A 19,416-nucleotide genomic window follows, 5' to 3' on the forward strand; every position below is an offset into this window, starting at 1 on the left:
GGGGTTTGCTGATGAGCGCAAGACGGCCATCATCAGCTCCAGTTTGAATGACAAATAGGAAAGCGCGCTCGTCCAGTTCCTGCAAGATAACCGAGACGTATTCGCATGGCAACCTGCGGATATGCCGGGAGTCCCGAGGGAGTTGGCCGAGCACAAATTGAAAGTCTATCCTCAGGCGAGGCCGATCTGGCAAAAGCTGCGTCGTTTCACGCCCGACAAGAGAGAGGCCATTCATGCCGAGTTAGCTCGCTTGGTCGCGGCTGGATTTATTAGAGAAGTATTACACCCCGAGTGGTTAGCCAACCCTGTTCTTGTACTCAAAAAGAATAAAGTGGATTGGCGCATGTGCGTCGACTATACTGATCTCAACAAACACTGTCCGAAGGATCCCTTCGGGCTCCCGAGGATAGATCAGGTGGTGGATTCCACCGCTCGGTGTTCTGTGCTGTCTTTCTTAGATTGCTATTCCGGGTATCATCAGATTAGTTTGGCAAAAGAAGACGAGGAAAAAACGGCGTTCATCACCCCGTTTGGTGCTTTCTGTTATACCTCCATGCCGTTCGGCCTCAAAAACGCTGGAGCGACTTATCAGAGAGCCATTCAAACATGCTTAGCCGATCACTGGGGCAAGCGTGTGGAGGCTTACGTAGATGACGTGGTGATCAAAACGGAGAATCCGGAAAACTTCATCGAAGACTTACAGCTGGTTTTCAACAGCCTGAGAAGATATAGATGGAAGCTCAATCCTGAAAAATGTGTTTTCGGGGTACCAGCAGGAAAGTTGCTCGGATTTATTGTCAGCCACCGGGGAATTGAGGCTAATCCAGATAAGATTGAAGCTATCATGAAGATGGAAGCTCCTCGGTCGCAAAAGAAGGTTCAGCGACTCACCGGATGTATGGCAGCCCTGAGCAGATTTATATCCAGGCTGGGAGAAAAAGGTCTGCCATTTTACAAACTACTCAAGAAGGTGGATAAGTTTCAATGGACTTCAGAAGCACAAGAAGCTCTAGACGCACTGAAGAAATTCCTGACAACACCACCAGTACTGAAACCGCCCCGGCGAGCTACGCCGACTCAACCGGCTGAAGATTTGCTGCTATATATCTCTTGCACGACTCACGTGGTAAGCACTGCGTTGGTAGTCGAGCGAGTGGAAGAAGGGCATGCCTATCCGGTACGACATCCTGTTTACTTCATCAGTGAGGTTCTAGGCCCATCGAAGAAAAAGTATCCTCAGGTTCAGAAGCTATTATATGCAGTACTTCTAACTGCCCGCAAGCTGCGTCACTACTTTGACGATCACAAAGTCATAGTAGTTACTGGTTTTCCAATAGGGGACATTCTTCACAACAAGGAAGCCATTGGCCGAATAGCCAAGTGGGCTTGCGAGTTGGGATCCCATGATATCGAGTTCCGACCTCGCACTGCCATCAAAACTCAAGCACTGGTCGATTTCGTATCAGAGTGGACATAACAGCAAGTTCCAGACAATCCAGAAACGGCAGAAGTATGGCGGATGTATTTTGATGGCTCGCTGAAGCTGCAGGGAGCAGGAGCAGGGATTCTCTTCACTGCACCTGGAGGCGAGCACCTCAAGTACGCTCTCCAGTTGCTATTCCCGGCCTCTAACAACGCAGCCGAGTATGAAGCTTTGATACACGGATTAAACATCGCCATATCGCTGGGCGCCAAGAGACTGATGGTGTATGGAGATTCTCTGGTAGTCATCAGTCAGATAAACAAGGAATGGGATTGTTCAAGTGATTCAATGGGAAAATACTGCGCCGTCGTCCGAAAGCTAGAAGATAAATTCGAGGGTCTGGAGTTTCATCATATAGAAAGAGATCGGAACACGGCGGCCGATGTACTGTCCAAGCTCGGATCCGGTCGGACTCAGGTCCCGCCCGGGGTCTTCGTGCAAGAAATTCTCCAGCCGAGCATCTCGACGGATCAAATAGAAGAGTGCAACATCATAGATCAACCCGAGTCAGACTCTGATGACTGGAGACAACTGATTATTAAGTATATAAAGAATGAAGAAGAACCAGATGACAAGAACTCGGCAGAGCGCATTGCCAGACAATCAGCTCACTATACACTCATTGGGGAGGTATTATACAGGAGGGGCGCGTCAGGCGTCCTCATGAAGTGCGTTCTCCCGTCCACCGGGAAGCAACTTCTGGAGGAAGTCCATGCAGGGCAGTGTGGAGTACATGCAGCATCCAGAACACTAGTCGGGAAGGTTTTCAGGTCAGGATTCTATTGGCCGACGGCGAAGAACGATGCAGCCGAGTTAGTTCAGAGATGCGAAGCTTGCCAATACCTGTCAAAGCAACAGCACATGCCAGCACAACGGCTACAGACCATACCAGTAACTTGGCCTTTCGCATGCTGGGGATTGGATATGATTGGACCTTTCAAGAAAGCTCAAGGAGGATACACCCATGTATTGGTGGCCATTGACAAATTCACTAAATGGATAGAGTTCCAGCCCATTGCCTCTTTAACCTCTGCTAAAGCCGTGGAATTCATACAAAGCATAATATTCAGATTCGGGATACCAAACAGTATCATTACTGACTTGGGATCCAACTTCACCAGCTCAGAATTCTTTGACTTCTGCGAGCAAAAGAGCATTCAGATCAAGTACGCATCTGTAGCACATTCAAGAGCCAACGGGCAGGTTGAGCGAGCCAACGGAATGATATTAGAGGCACTCAGGAAAAGGGTCTTCGATAAGAATGAAAAATTCGCAGGAAAATGGATAAGAGAGCTGCCTTATGTTGTTTGGAGCTTGAGAACCCAACCTAGCCGAGCCCTGCATGGAAACACTCCTTTCTTCATGGTCTATGGGTCGGAGGCAGTGCTGCCTGCCGATCTCAAGTTTGGGGTGCCAAGATTGATCTTCGAAAGCATAGCAGAAGCCGAAGCCACCAGGCTGGAGGATATTGATGTACTTGAGGAAGAACGACTGAATGCAGTAATCCAATCAGCACGATACCAGCAGACTCTAAGGCGCTACCACGACAAAGTTGTGCGGCAACGTTTCTTTTCGATAGGAGACCTCGTCCTCCGCCGAATTCTAACGGGGGAGGGACGGCACAAGTTATCACCCTTATGGGAAGGGCCATTCATAGTAGCAGAGGTCACTCGGCCCGGATCGTATCGCCTCACCCAGATGGATGGCACAGAAGTTGGGAACTCTTGGAACATAGAGCACCTCCGAAAGTTTTACCCCTAGCTGTATTTCAAAACAGCTGGGGCGACCATGTATTATGTATAATGGAAATGCGTCATCAATAAAGAGAGATTTCAAAGATACTCGGCTCGCTTACGACTGACTTGCATTCTTACTTAACCCAGGGTGACCACTATGCCCTACAAACGGAGCAATCGACTTAAGTCGGCAACGACTTAAGGCGGTGCAACATGCTCACGCTTACTTAACCCAGGGTGACCACTATGCCCTACAAACGGAGCAATCGACTTAAGTCGGCAACGACTTAAGGCGGTGCAACATGCTCACGCTTACTTAACCCAGGGTGACCACTATGCCCTACAAACGGAGCAATCGACTTAAGTCGGCAATGACTTAAGGCGGTGCAACATGCTCACGCTTACTTAACCCAGGGTGACCACTATGCCCTACAAACGGAGCAATCGACTTAAGTCGGCAACGACTTAAGGCGGTGCAACATGCTCACGCTTACTTAACCCAGGGTGACCACTATGCCCTACAAACGGAGCAATCGACTTAAGTCGGCAACGACTTAAGGCGGTGCAACATGCTCACGCTTACTTAACCCAGGGTGACCACTATGCCCTACAAACGGAGCAATCGACTTAAGTCGGCAACGACTTAAGGCGGTACAACATGCTCACGCTTGCTTAAAACCAGGGCGACCACTATGCCCTACTAACGGAGTTATCGGCTAAAGTCATTGATGGCTTAAGCCGGTATAGCATACTCGTGCTTATGCAATTCAGGGGATGACTTCCATATCCCACAAACGACCTTCATAATTATCGTGCAGCATTACCACAAAACTCGCGAACTAATAAATTCTGATACAATAAGAGAGTGATAATGTCATTCGAATGATAAGCCGATAACCTCTAACGAGTACTTGATCATGCTAACTGCGCGCTCAGAGCACGCGAAATGTTTCTTTATTTTCCAATGTCTTTCTCAGGAACGACCGACGAAGAAGGGCGATTCGAAGAATCGGGGGCAGCATTCACATCGGCTCTTATGTCTTCAGGGACAACCACGCCGGGTCTTCTCATCAAGATTCGTCCCGCCCGAATAGCCTTGTCCAGGGCTTTATCACGCTGAGCTTTGAAAGTGACAGCAGTTTCTTCGGCAATTCTAGTAGCCAGCTAAGCAGCTTCTAACTCCTGAGCAATGGATTTCTTAGAAGCTCGGAGTCCCTTGATGGTGGTGTCCTTTGCTGATAGCAACTGTGTAAGGCGGGTCACTTCGTCCGAAGATTCTTGCAGCCGGCGACGCTGATTGTCCAGTTCTTCCATCGTAAAACGGTGGCTCCTCTCCAAGATGGTTAGCGAGTTGCTGGAATCTCGATACAATCTGTCCAGATTGTCGCGAGAAGCAGCAAGGATGCGTTTTTCTTCCTACAAGCAAAAATCAACTCATTCAGAATCCAAGAGCATGATAAGACGAAGCACGGTTTCGTAAGTTACCTTTTCAGAGTCAAGCTGAGCATGAAGAGAAGAACTCAGAGCGTTGGCGTCATCCAAAGCCGCGGAGACCTGACTCAATTCAATCTGGCTCTGAGAATACATCTCCTCGAAGTCAGCGCACCGTCGAGCCATTTCAGCTTGATCTTGGGAATGTTTTTCTTCAAGAACTGTAATCTGCCGAGTCATCCCTATCAAGAGGTATTCAAACAAAATGAGATTAGAAGGTAAAACAATCCACGAACAAGAACAAAGAAGAAGAAGAAAGGACACTAACCAGCATTAGTTGCCTCCAACTCGGATACACGACGATGAAGCAACACCGGATTCCAACGCTCAAGAGATGAAGCCACTTCCGGGATGGAAGCACCCTGCGATTTCAGCTGACTGGCCATTCCATCCACCAAAGACTGATAAGAAGAGCGGATGAACATAATGACAACAATTCAGGCAACGTAAAGATCAAACTAAAGCGCAGCACAGCACCTGGAGGTTGGAAAAGAGCGAAGGGATCCCCAAGTCAGGAGAAATCAGCTGGTAACCAGGTACCAGACCACCACCCGAAGAAGCTTGCAGCAGACCAGCAGGAACGAGCTCAGTACATTCAACAGAGCCTAACGCCAGACCAGTGGGGATGCTGCCCTCTAAAGCGACCCCCTGATCCGGAGTTTGGGCCACCACCATACCGCCAGAGTGTGGAGGTGAACCCGCATGAACGTCCATGGAAGTGTAGGAAGGAGACCTCGCTCGGACACCCTCGGGGGCTGGGTCAGAATTGGCACTGCCCACTTGAGCCGGATCATCACCGGCAACACCCTCGGGGGCTGGGCAGTGGCTTATACTCCTCACCCGAGCTAAGTCTTCCCCGGCGACATCCTCGGGGGCTGGGCACGTGTTAGCACTATTCAAGGGGTCCAAGCTCTCTGCCGTAACCACCTCTAAGGTTGACGGGCCTTCAGCTACTTCCATGGGATCAGGACAATCCAAGTCAGCATCCCGACCCTCGAGATCATGCTCTAAGGTCGACGAGGCACGGGATGACCTCAACCCAGCATCTGGCACGGCTGCACAAGTCTCTGTTGCATCAACATCCACAGGTTCTGACAACAAGTTCTCCGGGACCATATCCTCTAGAGTTTGATCAAAGTTGGCCATGGACAGTTCTTGCAGACCAATAAGGGCAGACAAAGCAGGAGAAGGAACTCCACTACTTCCACCGCTAGCGACGAACTGCCGACTGTTTTTCCGAGTTAATGGAGTTTCATTTTATTCCTCCTCATCTTCCACAGTAACAGCGCAAACAGCATCCTCATTGGGGTCAGCAGCAGGCGGAGCACACCCATTGGGATCAATGTCAGCAAGGCCAGTGGCAGTCATTTCTTCAGCAGCAGGAGCTAAGGTACTGGCGATTTCTTCAAAGCTGGATACTCGCCGGAGGCGTCTTCTCTTCTTCTTCTGCTCATCAGCAGAAGGCTCAGGATGACTAGTTCGACTAGGGCGCCTCGCGCGAGTACTGACAGGTTTCGGGACATCCAAGGTTGTATCAACCTCTGGAAGGGGCACCACTGCCAACGTACCATCAGGAGCAGCATCAGATGAATCCTCAGCTAGCAGATCAAGCATGTCATTTATGTCTGCATCACTAGGGTTCAGTGGCACTTCAAAATAAATCTGCCGTTCATCATCAGGTATCTCCCCGAGCGAAGCAACCAAAGTACGGACCTCTTCAGCAGAGGGTCGCACTCTAAGACCCAAATTGCTATCAGTCACGGGTGGATTGGACACAAAAAGGGTGAAAGCTTTGGGAGAAGGTAGGTTCCAAGCCGAGTATGCCACTGGAGCACCAACATTTGAAACTTTACCCCAGAGGATCATCTCAAGTCGGCTTACCAAGTCAACAGAAGGAATTCTCCTATTGGTAACTCGGGTTGAGTCGGCCAGCCCTCGATACAGATATGCCGGATAGGCCCTGTCTTTCAGCGGCTGAATGTTCTTGAAAACAAAATCTGTGACCACAGCTTCGGCAGTCAGACCTCTCTCTTTCAGTAATCCGACTTTAGTAAGCAACACGCCTGCCTCGGCCACTTCTTGATCCGTGGGAGACTCAGTCCAACTCGGAGTACGAACGTCTGGCTGTCTTCCTGACCGGGAGGGGAGAGAATTTCCATAATTATCAACTATAAACCACTCCAGACGCCAACCTTTAATGCTATCTTTGAGGGGTATCTCGAGATACTCGGTCTTCCGCCCACGACGCATCTCTAAACTGGCACCTCCGACCAACTGATGTTGCCCCCCGGCCATCCCAGGACGGCAGTGATACAGATACTTCCATAAACCAAAATGCGGCAGCACGCCGAGATAAGCTTCGCAAAGGTGAACGAAAATGGAGATTTGGAGAATGGAATTAGGGTTCAAATGAGTCAGGTTGATGTGATAAAAATCAAGGAGGCCACGGAAAAAAGGAGAGATGGGAAGGCCGAGGCCGCGGAGAAGGAAAGGAGCGTAAACTACTGACTCGTGGGTATCTTCGGTTGGGACAGTAGTCCCGTGGCAAACCCGCCAAGAACAGAGTTCCCGCGGAGGAAGAACCCCGATGGAGACAAGACGGAGGAGCTCAGCTTCGGAAATAACAGACATATGGTTACCTGCGAAGGGTAACTGACTGTTGGGGTCGATTGCGGGGATCACTGCAGCAGATGAGTTCGTAGTTTTCCTCTTGGACGCCATCTTGCTTCTCACTGGCAAACAGAGTAGGAGGCGAGTGGCGGAGAAGATTTAGATGCAGAAATGCAAGAGCTAGGGCACGGAAAGCAAAGGCGGCTAAAAGCGCAACTCTTATGGGATATTCTTGAGCCAGATACCGCTTCAAAAAGTGCCCAGTCATCACCCAGCAGTTATTTCCGGAAAAGTCGGCGTGCCACCTCACCACTCGGATATTATCCTCAAAATAACCCGCGCGGCTGGCTAGTACTCGGCGCTGTTTCTAAGACGCTAACCCCGTATTCGATCGCTCGGCATTACTTCTAAAATGCCGACGCCGACCTTCAAATCACTCAGCGTTGCTTCTAAAACGCTGACCCCGTATTCAATCGCTCGGCATTACTTCTAAAATGCCGACGCCGACCTTCGAATCACTCAGTGTTGCCTCTAAAACGCTGACCCTGTATTCTATCACTCGGCATTACTTCTAAAACGCCGACGCTGACCTTCAATCACTCGGCGCGGTTTCTAACACGCCGACCTCGTGTTCAATCGCTCGACGTTACTTCTAAAAACGCCGACGCCGACCTCCAATCACTCGGTGTTGCCTCTAAAACGCTGAACTTGTATTCTACCGCTCGACATTACTTCTAAAATGCCGACGCCGACCCTCAGTCACTCGACGTGGCCTCTAAAACGCCGATCTCGTGTTCGATTGCTCGGTGTTACTTCTAAAACGCTGATGTCAACCTTCAATCGCTAAGCGTTGCTTCTAAAACGCCGATACCGACTACAATATTACTCGGCAGCTACTTCTGGAAGCGTCAATGTGATGCGCAAGTTATTCATCTACAATATCAAAAGAACCAGTTCAACAATCAGAGAAAGCGAACCATCGAGATGGGGCCAACGACAGTTCTTCATTAAGGGGAAGTTAATAAGTTTACAAACCAACTCTTCACGAGTTGGTGCTTCCCTACTTCTACTCTACATTACTACTACTACTAAACTACACTATACTACTCTACATTACTACTACATTATTCTAACTATACTAATATCTAAAGACCAGTGGCGTTTAGCCACTGGCCCTGCCGCCGCTGCCCTTGCCGCCGCCGCCTCCGGTGCTGCCCACGCTGCTGCCGCCCTTGGTGCCGCCCTTGCCGCCGCTACCTCCGCCGCCGTTGCCGCCATCACCGTCGCCATCACCGTCGCCGTCGCCACCGTCGTCGTCGTCGCCGTCGTCGTCGTCGTCATCTTCGTCCTCGCCGCCGTCCGAGTCCTCCTCATCCGAGGAGAACTCAGACTCATCCGAGCCCTCGAGCCCGGAGCGCTCGACGGCCCGGATGTACGTCCAGACCTCCGCCGCAAGCCCCTGGGAGTCGTCTGACTCACGCAGGGGGATGGGAGCCGGAGACCCCTCGGACTCAGAGGAGAACTCCTCCTCTGAGTATTCCGAGTCACCAAACTCCTCCGATGGAGGAGTCGGCTCACGCTTGCGCTTGTTGTTCTTGCCCATGGTGGAAGCAGACAGAAGGGAGGAGAAGAAGGCAGCAAAAAGCAGCGGAAAGATGTGAAAAAACCAGAGAAGCAAAGGTGTTATTTATAGAAGGGAAAGGCAACCGCTCACTTCCAACCGCGGTCACTGAACAGTCGCAAAGCATTCAATAAGCACTCCCACCCATCTGAAGACACGTCAGACGGCGGACGCCGTTTCATGCAACACTACACCCATTGGGACTCCAGTCAACAGTGCAAAGGATATGATTACACTAGCCGTCCCATCGCATTACTACTCAGAAGCAGCCGGCTAAAACACTCAGCGTACCAAGCCGTCCCTTGCCCACACCCATTGGGGGGGACGCCCAGGAATTATCAGTATATTTTTCAAAACGGTCACATCCGTGCAGGGCATGCAGTGAATACCTCAAGACAAAAATGAGATATCAGTAAGGATCAGAGGAAAGCCAAATATAGCCAGCAAAGTACAAGATATGGACGACAGAAGCTACGTGAAGACCAGACAGAGAACGTCCGTCAAACGTCCAATCAATCGCAGAAGCAAATAAATTGCAGTACCTAGCAAGATATGGATGGATTGCAAACTCGGCTGCTAAAGACAAAATATACGCTGACCTCTGCAGCAAAATATTGATGACATAATGCTGACCTCCAAAGCATAATGCAAAATAGCTTCATGCCAGTTTCCACAAACGAAAGGAAGACCTTCGAATGGATTATCCTTAAAAAATCCATTTGAAGGTCGGAGGCTACACCCATTGGGTGCACCTCCGGTGCACCCCGTGGATTATCATTCCAAACCGATATAGTGCCGGCTTCTAAGGCGTGGGACAAGATCGAAAAGACCAATCCTCAACCGAGATACAGGAGCGCACATGGAGATAATTTCTGGGGAAGACCTTCGAGTAGATTATCTTCTAAAATCTACTCAAAGGTCGGGGGCTACACCCATTGGGTGCACCTCCGGTGCACCCAATGAAGTTCAGAACCCTACAAATCAAAATGCCGACCTCTAAGGCACAAGCACAGAACTAAACTTCGGTCGAACGAGTGATCGGAGCAAGAGTAGGCAACAGGAAGTTATTTTTTGGACCTTGGATCTTTGAGTAGATTACCTCTAAATCAACCCAAAGATCGGGGGCTTGTGGGGGATAGATATCCCCTGGGTCCACTAAAGAAGTAAAAGGCCTCACGAAAGGCCCGAGGGCCCAATAATTCGTAAGGTCATTCTTTCGTGGGCCTGGGGAAAGACAACCAACAAAGAAGAGAAGACGTGAGACCGGATCGGTGCAAACCCGGATGGCCCACAACGGCGAACGAATAAATCGCAACAGAGACCCGATTTTCCCGCGCTGGAGCCCCCATGCAACGGAGCCATGCGAGGATAAGTCGGCGAGGGTTGCGTAGGGATAAACTCAGGAGGTTCACTATCTTTTAGCTACTTGTTGTTATCATATCTACATGTACTGCCCCACGGTCGAATATATAAGGCCTAGGGGGCACCCCTTCAGAAGGATCGACCCTGTTTTACTTAGCCACCCACGTAAACTCTCTGCGCCCTCTATCCAGAGAGCCCTCTTGTAACCCCGCTCATATATTCACCAGGACGTAGGGTGTTACGCACTTCTAAGCGGCCCGAACCTGCAAATCTTGTCCATTGTCCCTCGTGCGATCGGCACGAACCATTTTGCTACAGTCGTTGACACCGTCCTACTCCTAAAAACACCTTGAGGGGCAACCCCGGGTGTGCGGTCGGACCCAAAACACCGACAGACGCCTCGACGCCCGCGGTGATTCGCAGCTCGTCATCGACCAAGTCATGAAGAACTCCCACTGCCGCGACCCAAAGATGGAGGCCTGCTGCGACGAGGTTCGGCGCCTGGAAGACAAGTTCTTCGGGCTCGAGCTCAACCACATCGCTCGGCGCTACAACGAAACCGCAGACGAGCTGGCTAAAATAGCCTCGGGGCGAACGACGGTCCCCCCCGGACGTCTTCTCCCGGGATCTGCATCGACCCTCTGTCAAGATCGACGACGCGCCCGAGCCCGAGGCACCCTCGGCTCAGCCCGAGGCGCCCTCGGCTCGGCCCGAGGCACCCTCGGCTCAGCCCGAGGTACCCTCGGCCCCCGAGGGCGAGACACTGGACGTCGAGGAAGAGCAGAGCGGGGCCACGCCTGATCGAGATTGGCAGGCCCCGTACCTGCAATATCTCCGTCGAGGAGAGCTACCCCCCGACCAAGTCGAGGCTCGGCGGGTAGCGCGACGCGCCAAGTCGTTCGTCTTGCTGGGCGATGAAGAGGAGCTCTACCATCACAGCCCCTCGGGCATCCTCCAGCGATGCATCTCCATCGCCGAAGGTCGGGAACTACTGCAAGAAATACACTCGGGGGCTTGCGGCCATCATGCAGCGCCTCGAGCCCTTGTCGGGAATGCTTTCCGGCAAGGCTTCTACTGGCCAACGGCGGTGGTTGACGCCACTAGAATTGTCCGCACCTGCGAAGGGTGCCAATTCTATGCGAAGCAGACCCACCTGCCCGCTCAGGCTCTGCAGACGATACCCATCACCTAGCCTTTCGCTGTATGGGGTCTGGACCTCGTCGGTCCCTTGCAGAAGGCACCCGGGGGCTACACACACCTGCTGGTCGCCATCGACAAATTCTCCAAGTGGATCGAGGTCCGACCCCTGAACAGCATCAGGTCCGAGCAGGCGGTGGCGTTCTTCACCAACATCATCCATCGCTTCGGGGTCCCAAACTCCATCATCACCGACAACGGTACCCAGTTCACCGGCAAAAAATTCTTGGATTTTTGCGAGGATCACCATATCCGGGTGGACTGGGCCGCCGTGGCTCATCCCATGTCGAATGGGCAAGTAGAGCGTGCCAACGGCATGATTCTACAAGGGCTCAAGCCTCAGATCTACAACGACCTCAACAAATTCGGCAAGCGATGGATGAAGGAACTCCCCTCGGTGGTCTGGAGCCTAAGGACGACGCCGAGTCGTGCCACGGGTTTCACGCCGTTTTTCCTGGTCTACGGGGCCGAAGCCATCTTGCCCACTGACCTAGAATACGGCTCCCTAAGGACGAGGGCCTACACCGACCAAAGCAACCAAGCTAGCCGAGAAGACTCGCTGGACCAGCTGGAGGAGGCTCGGGACAGGGCCTTACTACACTCGGCGCGGTACCAGCAGTCCCTGCGACGCTACCACGACCGAGGGGTCCGGTCCCGAGACCTCCAGGTGGGCGATCTGGTGCTTCGACTACGGCAAGATGCCCGGGGAAGGCACAAACTCACGCCCCCTGGGAGGGGCCGTTCGTCATCGCCAAAGTTCTGAAGCCTGGAACATACAAGCTGGCCAACAATCAAGGCGAGATCTACGGCAACGCCTGGAACATCAAACAGCTACGTCGCTTCTACCCTTAAGATGTTTCCAAGTTGTTCATATACCTCGCACCTACGCAAAGTTTAGTCGTCAAGGAAGGGTCGGCCTAGCCTCGGCAAAGCCCGACCCTCCCTCGGGGGCTAAAAGGGGGGAGACCCCCTCTGCGTCGAATTTTTCCTCGAAAAAGGATCTCTTTTTAGCAGGATTTCTTTCGTGCTTCTTGACTACTTCGGAAAGCGGATCCTGGAAACGACGGAGTACACGTAAGCAGCCAAGGCTGACCGAGCCGAGGGACTCCTACGCCTCCGGGATACGGATACCTCACTCATCACCTTCTGCGATAAGTAACTCGCGTTCGGATAAAGCGACTCCGTGGACCGAACAAGTCTTCACGTTCGGAAGCTCTCCTGCCGAAGCAGTCCTTCAAGCTTTCTCGACTAAGTCGGGGACAGGGCCTCATGGACGGGTGAAAGTACGCGTAAGCGGCAAGGCCGACCGAGCCGAGGGACTCCCACGCCTCTGGGATATGGATACCTCACTCGTCCCTTCCGCGAGAAGCAACTCTCGCTCACACAAACATCCCTGTTACCGACAGAGAGTCCAGATGCTCGAAACAAGAGGAAAAAGGACGCAGCTTTGCAAGCACGGCGAGGGTGTGTTTTTCTGGCCTCGGCGGCCGCAGAAGGCACACGCTACAAGACGATCTGATCATGCAGGCTCGGGTCTTCACGCTGAAGGGAGCCGTAGCACCCTCGGCATCGACGACGTCTTCAGCAAAGTCCGACCCAGCCTCGGACGGCAACGCGATCAAGGACTTCTCCGGGAATCCGGCCCGAGCAGGCGGCTCGGCTGGTTACCCCTGAGGCCTCGGCCAAGCATCTTCCAAGGGCGCCAGCCCGACCCGAGGCCTCGGCTGATCGACTCCGGCGTCGGCTCCGCTGATGGACAACTCGGCTAGGCTCCGGCCAACCAGGCAACTCTCCCTACGTGGGCCCCCAGACGCCACGGGCTGAGTCTTCTCCAACACGCTCCAAGGCCCTCCCCTGCGACTCGGGGGCTGGGTCCCGCATGTCATGCAAACCGACTCAGAAGCAGAAGAAGCCAAACCGCCGCGCGTGGTGCGCACGACCGCCCAGCGGTTACAGGCGATTCCCCACTTTCGCCCAGACCAACGGGCGGGAGGGGCGGGCAGCCATGCAGGCGGCATGCAACCGCGCCAGGTGGACGCGCTTCTCCGACTTCTGACGCGCCGGCTTGGAGGCCCAGGCCCACGCGTCGCACAACCAGCGCGCCAGTTGCTGCATGCAAGCAACCGCACCGCCACTTGTGCCACCGTCGCACCTCTTCGGTTGTGGAGCCTATGCCGCGACTCGAGGCGACCCAGCGCACGACCCAGCAGCGCCAGCCTGGCGCGCTGGTCAAAGCGGCCGAAAGTGGGCCGGCAGTAATGGCGGTGGCAGGCGGGCGAGCGCAGCAGTCACGTCGTCAGCCAGGCTCACGTCCCATCCTGGGACAGCAAGAGAGCCTCCTCCCACGGCGTGAAGACGGTGCACCCGTGACCCGTTCCTCGAACGGATCGCGCACGCGCAACGGCCGCCCCGCCAACCACTCGCCCCGTCGCATTAACTCCGCGGCGGGACACGCGGCGCCTCTGGCGGGAGAAGCGCGCGACGCTTCGCCTTTGCCGTAATAACCGCGTCAAAAAAGGTACGCCACGTCGTTCGATTTCGTATCCTTTTCCTTTTTCCTCTTTCTCTATCTCTTGCAACAGGGACCGGGAAAGGGGGATACCCCGAAAAGGATCCTTCTCCGCGAAGGAACCGGGCTCCGAGCCCCCCCCTACTGATCAGGGGTTCGAAGACTGGCCCTCCGAAGGGTTCAACAGTTGCCTCAGATCACGTGGGCCCGACACGCACTACTGGTCAGGGGTTCGAAGGCCAGCCCCCCGAAGGGTTCCATGGCCGCCTCAGGCTACTCGGGCTCCGCGCCCATTACTGATCAGGGGTTCGAAGGCTGGCCCCCGAAGGGTTCACAGTCGCCTCAGACACCGAGCGAGGGATGACCAGGGGTACGTTCGAGACATAACCGAGGCTCGGGCTGCGCTCCCGAGGTACCCTAGGACATTTCCGAGACCAGCGGGAACGATCTTGTAACGGAATCCCATCGGAGGGAGGCATCGAGCCCTCGGACCCCGTCGCCAGGGGACCGGGTCCGGCAAATCACCCGCAGGTACTTTTGGGCGTGCCTCTGGGCCCCTAGCCGACCCCCAACGAACGGGGCACGGACGTCCACTCGGATTACCCGCTTGCAGCTCACCGGAGACACCATGTTCGGTGCCCATCGAGGGTAACATGGCGCTCTCCCCCCCTCCTCCTTGCGGAAAGGCGACGTAGGGGCGTATGTAAAAAAGCCGAGTCTGTCCCTGATCGTCCTCTCGCCCTGTGCAGAGGCTCGGGGGCTGCTCTCGCAAAACCGGCTCCGGCCAAACCGTTGACAGCGTCAACATACCAGCCCGAGAGCTTGGGCCCCGATCGTGCACCCGGGCTACGGCCAGTTCGCATGAGGGAACGACCAGACCAGCCGAAGCATTACGCAAGGCATTAAGACCTCGAAGGAGTGTAACCACTCCTCCGAGGCCTCGGGGGCTACACCCGGCGGGTGCGCTCGCGCGCACCCACCGGAACAAAATGCAACCGAGAAAGGCTGGTCCCCTTGCAAAAAAGTGCGACGAAAGCCTCCAAGCGAGTGCTAACACTCCCTTCGAGGCTCGAGGGCTACTTTCGGGGACCATAATTAGGGGTACCCTCAAGACGCCTAATTCTCAGCTGGTAACCCCCATCAGCATAAAGCTGCAAAGGCCTGATGGGTACGATTAAGTCAGGGATCAGTCCACACGAGTGACTCGATCACGCTTCACCCGAGCCTAGCCTCGGCCGAGGGCAGCCGACCTCGAGAGACTTCCGTCTCGCCCGAGGCCCCCCTTTTTAACGGCGGACACACCACCGGCTCGCCCGAGGCCTTGGCTTCGCTCAGAAGCAACCCTGACTAAATCGCCACACCGACTGACCAAGTTGCAGGAGCATTTAACGCAAAGGTGGCCTGACACCTTTATCCTGACACGCGCCCCCCGGCAGAGCCGAAGTGACCGCCGTCACTTCACCGCTCCACTGACCAGTCTGACAGAAGGACAGCGCCGCCTGCGCCACTCCGACTGCAGTGCCACTCGACAGAGTGAGTCTGACAGGCAGTCAGGCCTTGCCAAAGGCGCCATAGCGAACTCCGCTCCTCCCGACCCCAGGGCTCAGACTCGGGCTAAGACCCGGAAGACGGCGAACTCCGCTCCGCCCGACCCCAGGGCTCGGACTCGGGCTAAGACCCGGAAGACGGCGAACTCCGCTCCGCCCGACCCCAGGGCTCGGACTCGGGCTAAGACCCGGAAGACGACGAACTCCGCTCCGCCCGACCCCAGGGCTCGGACTCGGGCTTAGACCCGGAAGACGGCGAAACTCCGCCTCGCCCGACCCCAGGGCACGGACTCCGCCCTGGCCTCGGCCAAACGATCTCCGCCTCGCCCGACCCGGGGGCTCGGGCTCGGCCTCGGCAACGGAAGACAGACTCGACCTCGGCTTCGGAGGAGCCCCCACGTCGCCCTGCCTAGGGCACAGGCCCGCCACGTCAACAGGAAGCGCCATCATCATCCTACCCCGAATCGACTCGGGTCACGGAGAACAAGACCGGCGTCCCATCCGGCCAGCTCCGCCAGATGGGCAATGATGGCACTCCACGAGCTCTGTGACGACGGCGGCCCTCAGCTCTCTTACGGAAGCAGGGCGACGTCAGCAAGGACTCGACCGCTCCAATAGCTGTCCCTCCGCCAGGCTCCGTCGCTCCTCCGACAGCCACGACATCACGCCAGCAAGGTGCCAAGACCTCTCTGGCTGCCACATTGGCATGTACCTAGGGCGCTAGCTCTCTCTCCGCTAGACACGTAGCACTCTGCTACACCCCCCATTGTACACCTGGATCCTCTCCTTACGACTATAAAAAGGAGGACCAGGGCCTTCTTAGAGAAGGTTGGCCGCGCGGGACCGAGGACGGGACAGGCGCTCTCTTGGGGCCGCTCGCTTCCCTCACCCGCGTGGACGCTTGTAACCCCCCTACTGCAAGCGCACCCGACCTAGGCGCGGGACATCCACCTCTCTCACGCCCGACTCCGGCCACCTCGCCTCTCCCCCCTTCGCGCTCGCCCACGCGCTCGACCCATCTGGGCTGGGGCACGCAGCACACTCACTCGTCGGCTTAGGGACCCCCCTGTCTCGAAACGCCGACACAAAGAGTATGGGTTTCTAATTCTCATTGCATATAATTGGAGTTAGGTTGCTCTGAAGTTGTTGCACTGTTGTGTCTAAACTTTAGGCGTCGTTATAATCACCAATAAATCGACCGCGTTTTGATAGTTGCAGAGCACAAATTTGCGAATTCTCTTTAAGCAAAACTTGTAGGTATTTTCAGTACCTTTTTAATGGGTATTTACTTGTAACTGTCTGTTAAATAGATTTGGAGAGGTGGTTGCCCGGATATAAGTCGAATCTCTAATGTGCAGTATCTCAGGCTGAGTTTAGCTGTGGGTCATGCGGAGTTGTGGGCTATAAGGATAAATTTGGGTGCAACTTTATTGCAAAAGTCGTGGACAATTTTCAAAACTTTTCCAACGCGTGTTCGTTGTAGTTTAAGTTGAGTATAGCAGGAGTTATAGGTTTTTGAATTTTAGTTGTCCATTGTTTCAATCTTATCAGTTTTGAAACAAAAGAGTTGCATTGTTTTATCGGTTTGGAAACCAATTCCGAGACACTCATTATAATAAAAGTTCTAGGGAATGTTATAATCTTTTCAGTGAGTTTATATTTGCAAAATTTTGTTAGCTGCAGGGAGTTATGATATCATGTATAGAATGTGCTTGGATGAATATGTGGGCAGACATAACATGCTTAAATTGATTCTTGTTTGCATGATGTGAGATTAGGCTTAAATGATTTAAAAGTTATCATATTGCTTCTATACTTATATTTGTTCTAGGTGTCTCGTAATGAAGAACCTAAAGTTATTAGTCTTTCAATGAACGCTTAATCTTAGAAGAGTAATGAACCTGATAAAATCTATTGCTTGCTATTGGGACTGCATGACCAGTTTTAGTTATGCAGCTAGTTCAGTGAAGTAAACCATCTTTTCTGTAGAGATGTTATATATAAAAGTTGTATCCAACTTATTTATCTTACTTGTGTAAAAATTTCATGACCATAGGTCTAGTAGTTTGGGAGTTATGATTTTCTCAAGTCCAGTCTTGAAATCTGTGCAGATTCTATACAGATTTCGAAGCTGACCCTGTTGCCCAATTTAAACTTCGAATAACTTACTATAAATTATAAATAAGTTGTAGTGCTTTTCTTAATCGTTACAACAAATTTTGGATTAATTTATTTTGGAGATCTATAAGTTAAGTTACAGCTATTTTAAGTGTGATCTCTGAATCTGTCCAAATTTGGACAGCAGAGCCTTTCTCCTGTCTTTTGACCTTAATATGCATTGAATTAACTTGATATGTTTATAAATGAATTATAGACAATTCTACTAGCTTTCTAAAAAGTCTGGGAGCACCTGAATTGGATGATTGAGACTCCAATTATGGATTTTTGAATTGAGTAGTTGAATTATGTCCAAGTCTGGACAGAATTTACGTTTAGCACTGTTTGACCTTTCTAAGTGTCAAATCTTGTCGTGATGATAATACCAAGGGTATAGTGGACTTTATAAGTTTTCCATAAAGTCCTAGTTTACTAATTTTTGATGCATATTTTTGTGAGTTAGGAGCAAAACAATTAACCGTTGTGCTGCTATCTAGAAATATGCAAGCATTAAGTTGCTCTCTTGAAGTTGCTCTTGTGTGGCTAAGTTTGGTTTAGCCTATAGGAACATTTTATGCCTTGCATTCATATATACATTCCTTGAAGTACTTGCATATGTCAATGATTGATTTGGTGTCAGGAAAGCTTGGTCCGAGGTATATAGGACCGTCTGCTATCTTGGCCGAGTTGGCAGCTGGGCTTAGCACATGTAATTGTCGGAATCTGTGATCAGAGTACACCAAGTATTCCATGTCTTTTTGTTGAGGAAGTATTTGCGGAATCCAGACCATCAAATCGAGCTAGAGCCGATTCCTGTGTAGCAAGAGCAGACTCTAGAGTGTCGTCTGCTGCGTATCTTAGAATCCTAGGAGCTTGAGGAGCTGTTGCGGCAGAAGTACTCGGACTTTTCTTTATGTGTGAGTTTTGTTGATTCATTAACCTTTCTTTTGTTGTTCCGATAGAAGCGTCAGAATTCGAGGTCGAATTCTTTTTAAGAGGGGTAGAGTGTGATACCCGGTTTGCAAAGAAGAGAAGTTGGGGGTTGTTCTTTTTGTTTTTTTTTCCTCATCCGGTTGTTGTTTTGGGGATTTGGGATTTTGTGGAAAACATTCACAACTAGGGCAGTAGAATTTATTTGGTTTGACGCTTGCGTTGCGGTCGGGAGCTGTCGCGTGGGTTAGTTGGGCCGCAATTGGAGTTTCGGCCCATTAACCCTCCCAAACCCTTGCCGCCTCCCTCCTAACCCCCTCCCCCCATGTGCAGCCGCCCCCCCCCACTTCTCTTCCCCCTTGGCCGCCGCCCCCCTGCCCATCTCCTCCTCTCTCAATTCTTGCATCCACCAAACCCTAGCCGCCCCCCCTCTCAATCCCCTCCTCCCAAGGTGCCAATCCTTGCCGCTCGGATCATCGTTGTCGTGGTGCGAGTCTTCAATCGTTTTGGTGGAGGGAAGAAGGGAGGAAGGAAAGGGGGAGAATCCAAGGTGATTTTTGTGTTCATCCCTTGTTCATTTGCGCTGCAATTTAATTGATTAGAGGTTGCGTTTGCGATTGGGTAGAGGGGGGCTGTCCAGAATTTTAGGTGGTGGGTGAACAGCAGTAGTCTAGCAGTTTCTGTGTTTTTTCGTGAGGAATTAAGGGAAATCAGTTTGGGGATCATGTAGAACTTTATCTTACCTTTCCAACGAGTATTTATGCGCTCAATTT

The sequence above is a fragment of the Zea mays genome, chromosome 4 (genome assembly GCF_902167145.1).
Source record: "Zea mays cultivar B73 chromosome 4, Zm-B73-REFERENCE-NAM-5.0, whole genome shotgun sequence".
NCBI lineage: Eukaryota > Viridiplantae > Streptophyta > Magnoliopsida > Poales > Poaceae > Zea > Zea mays.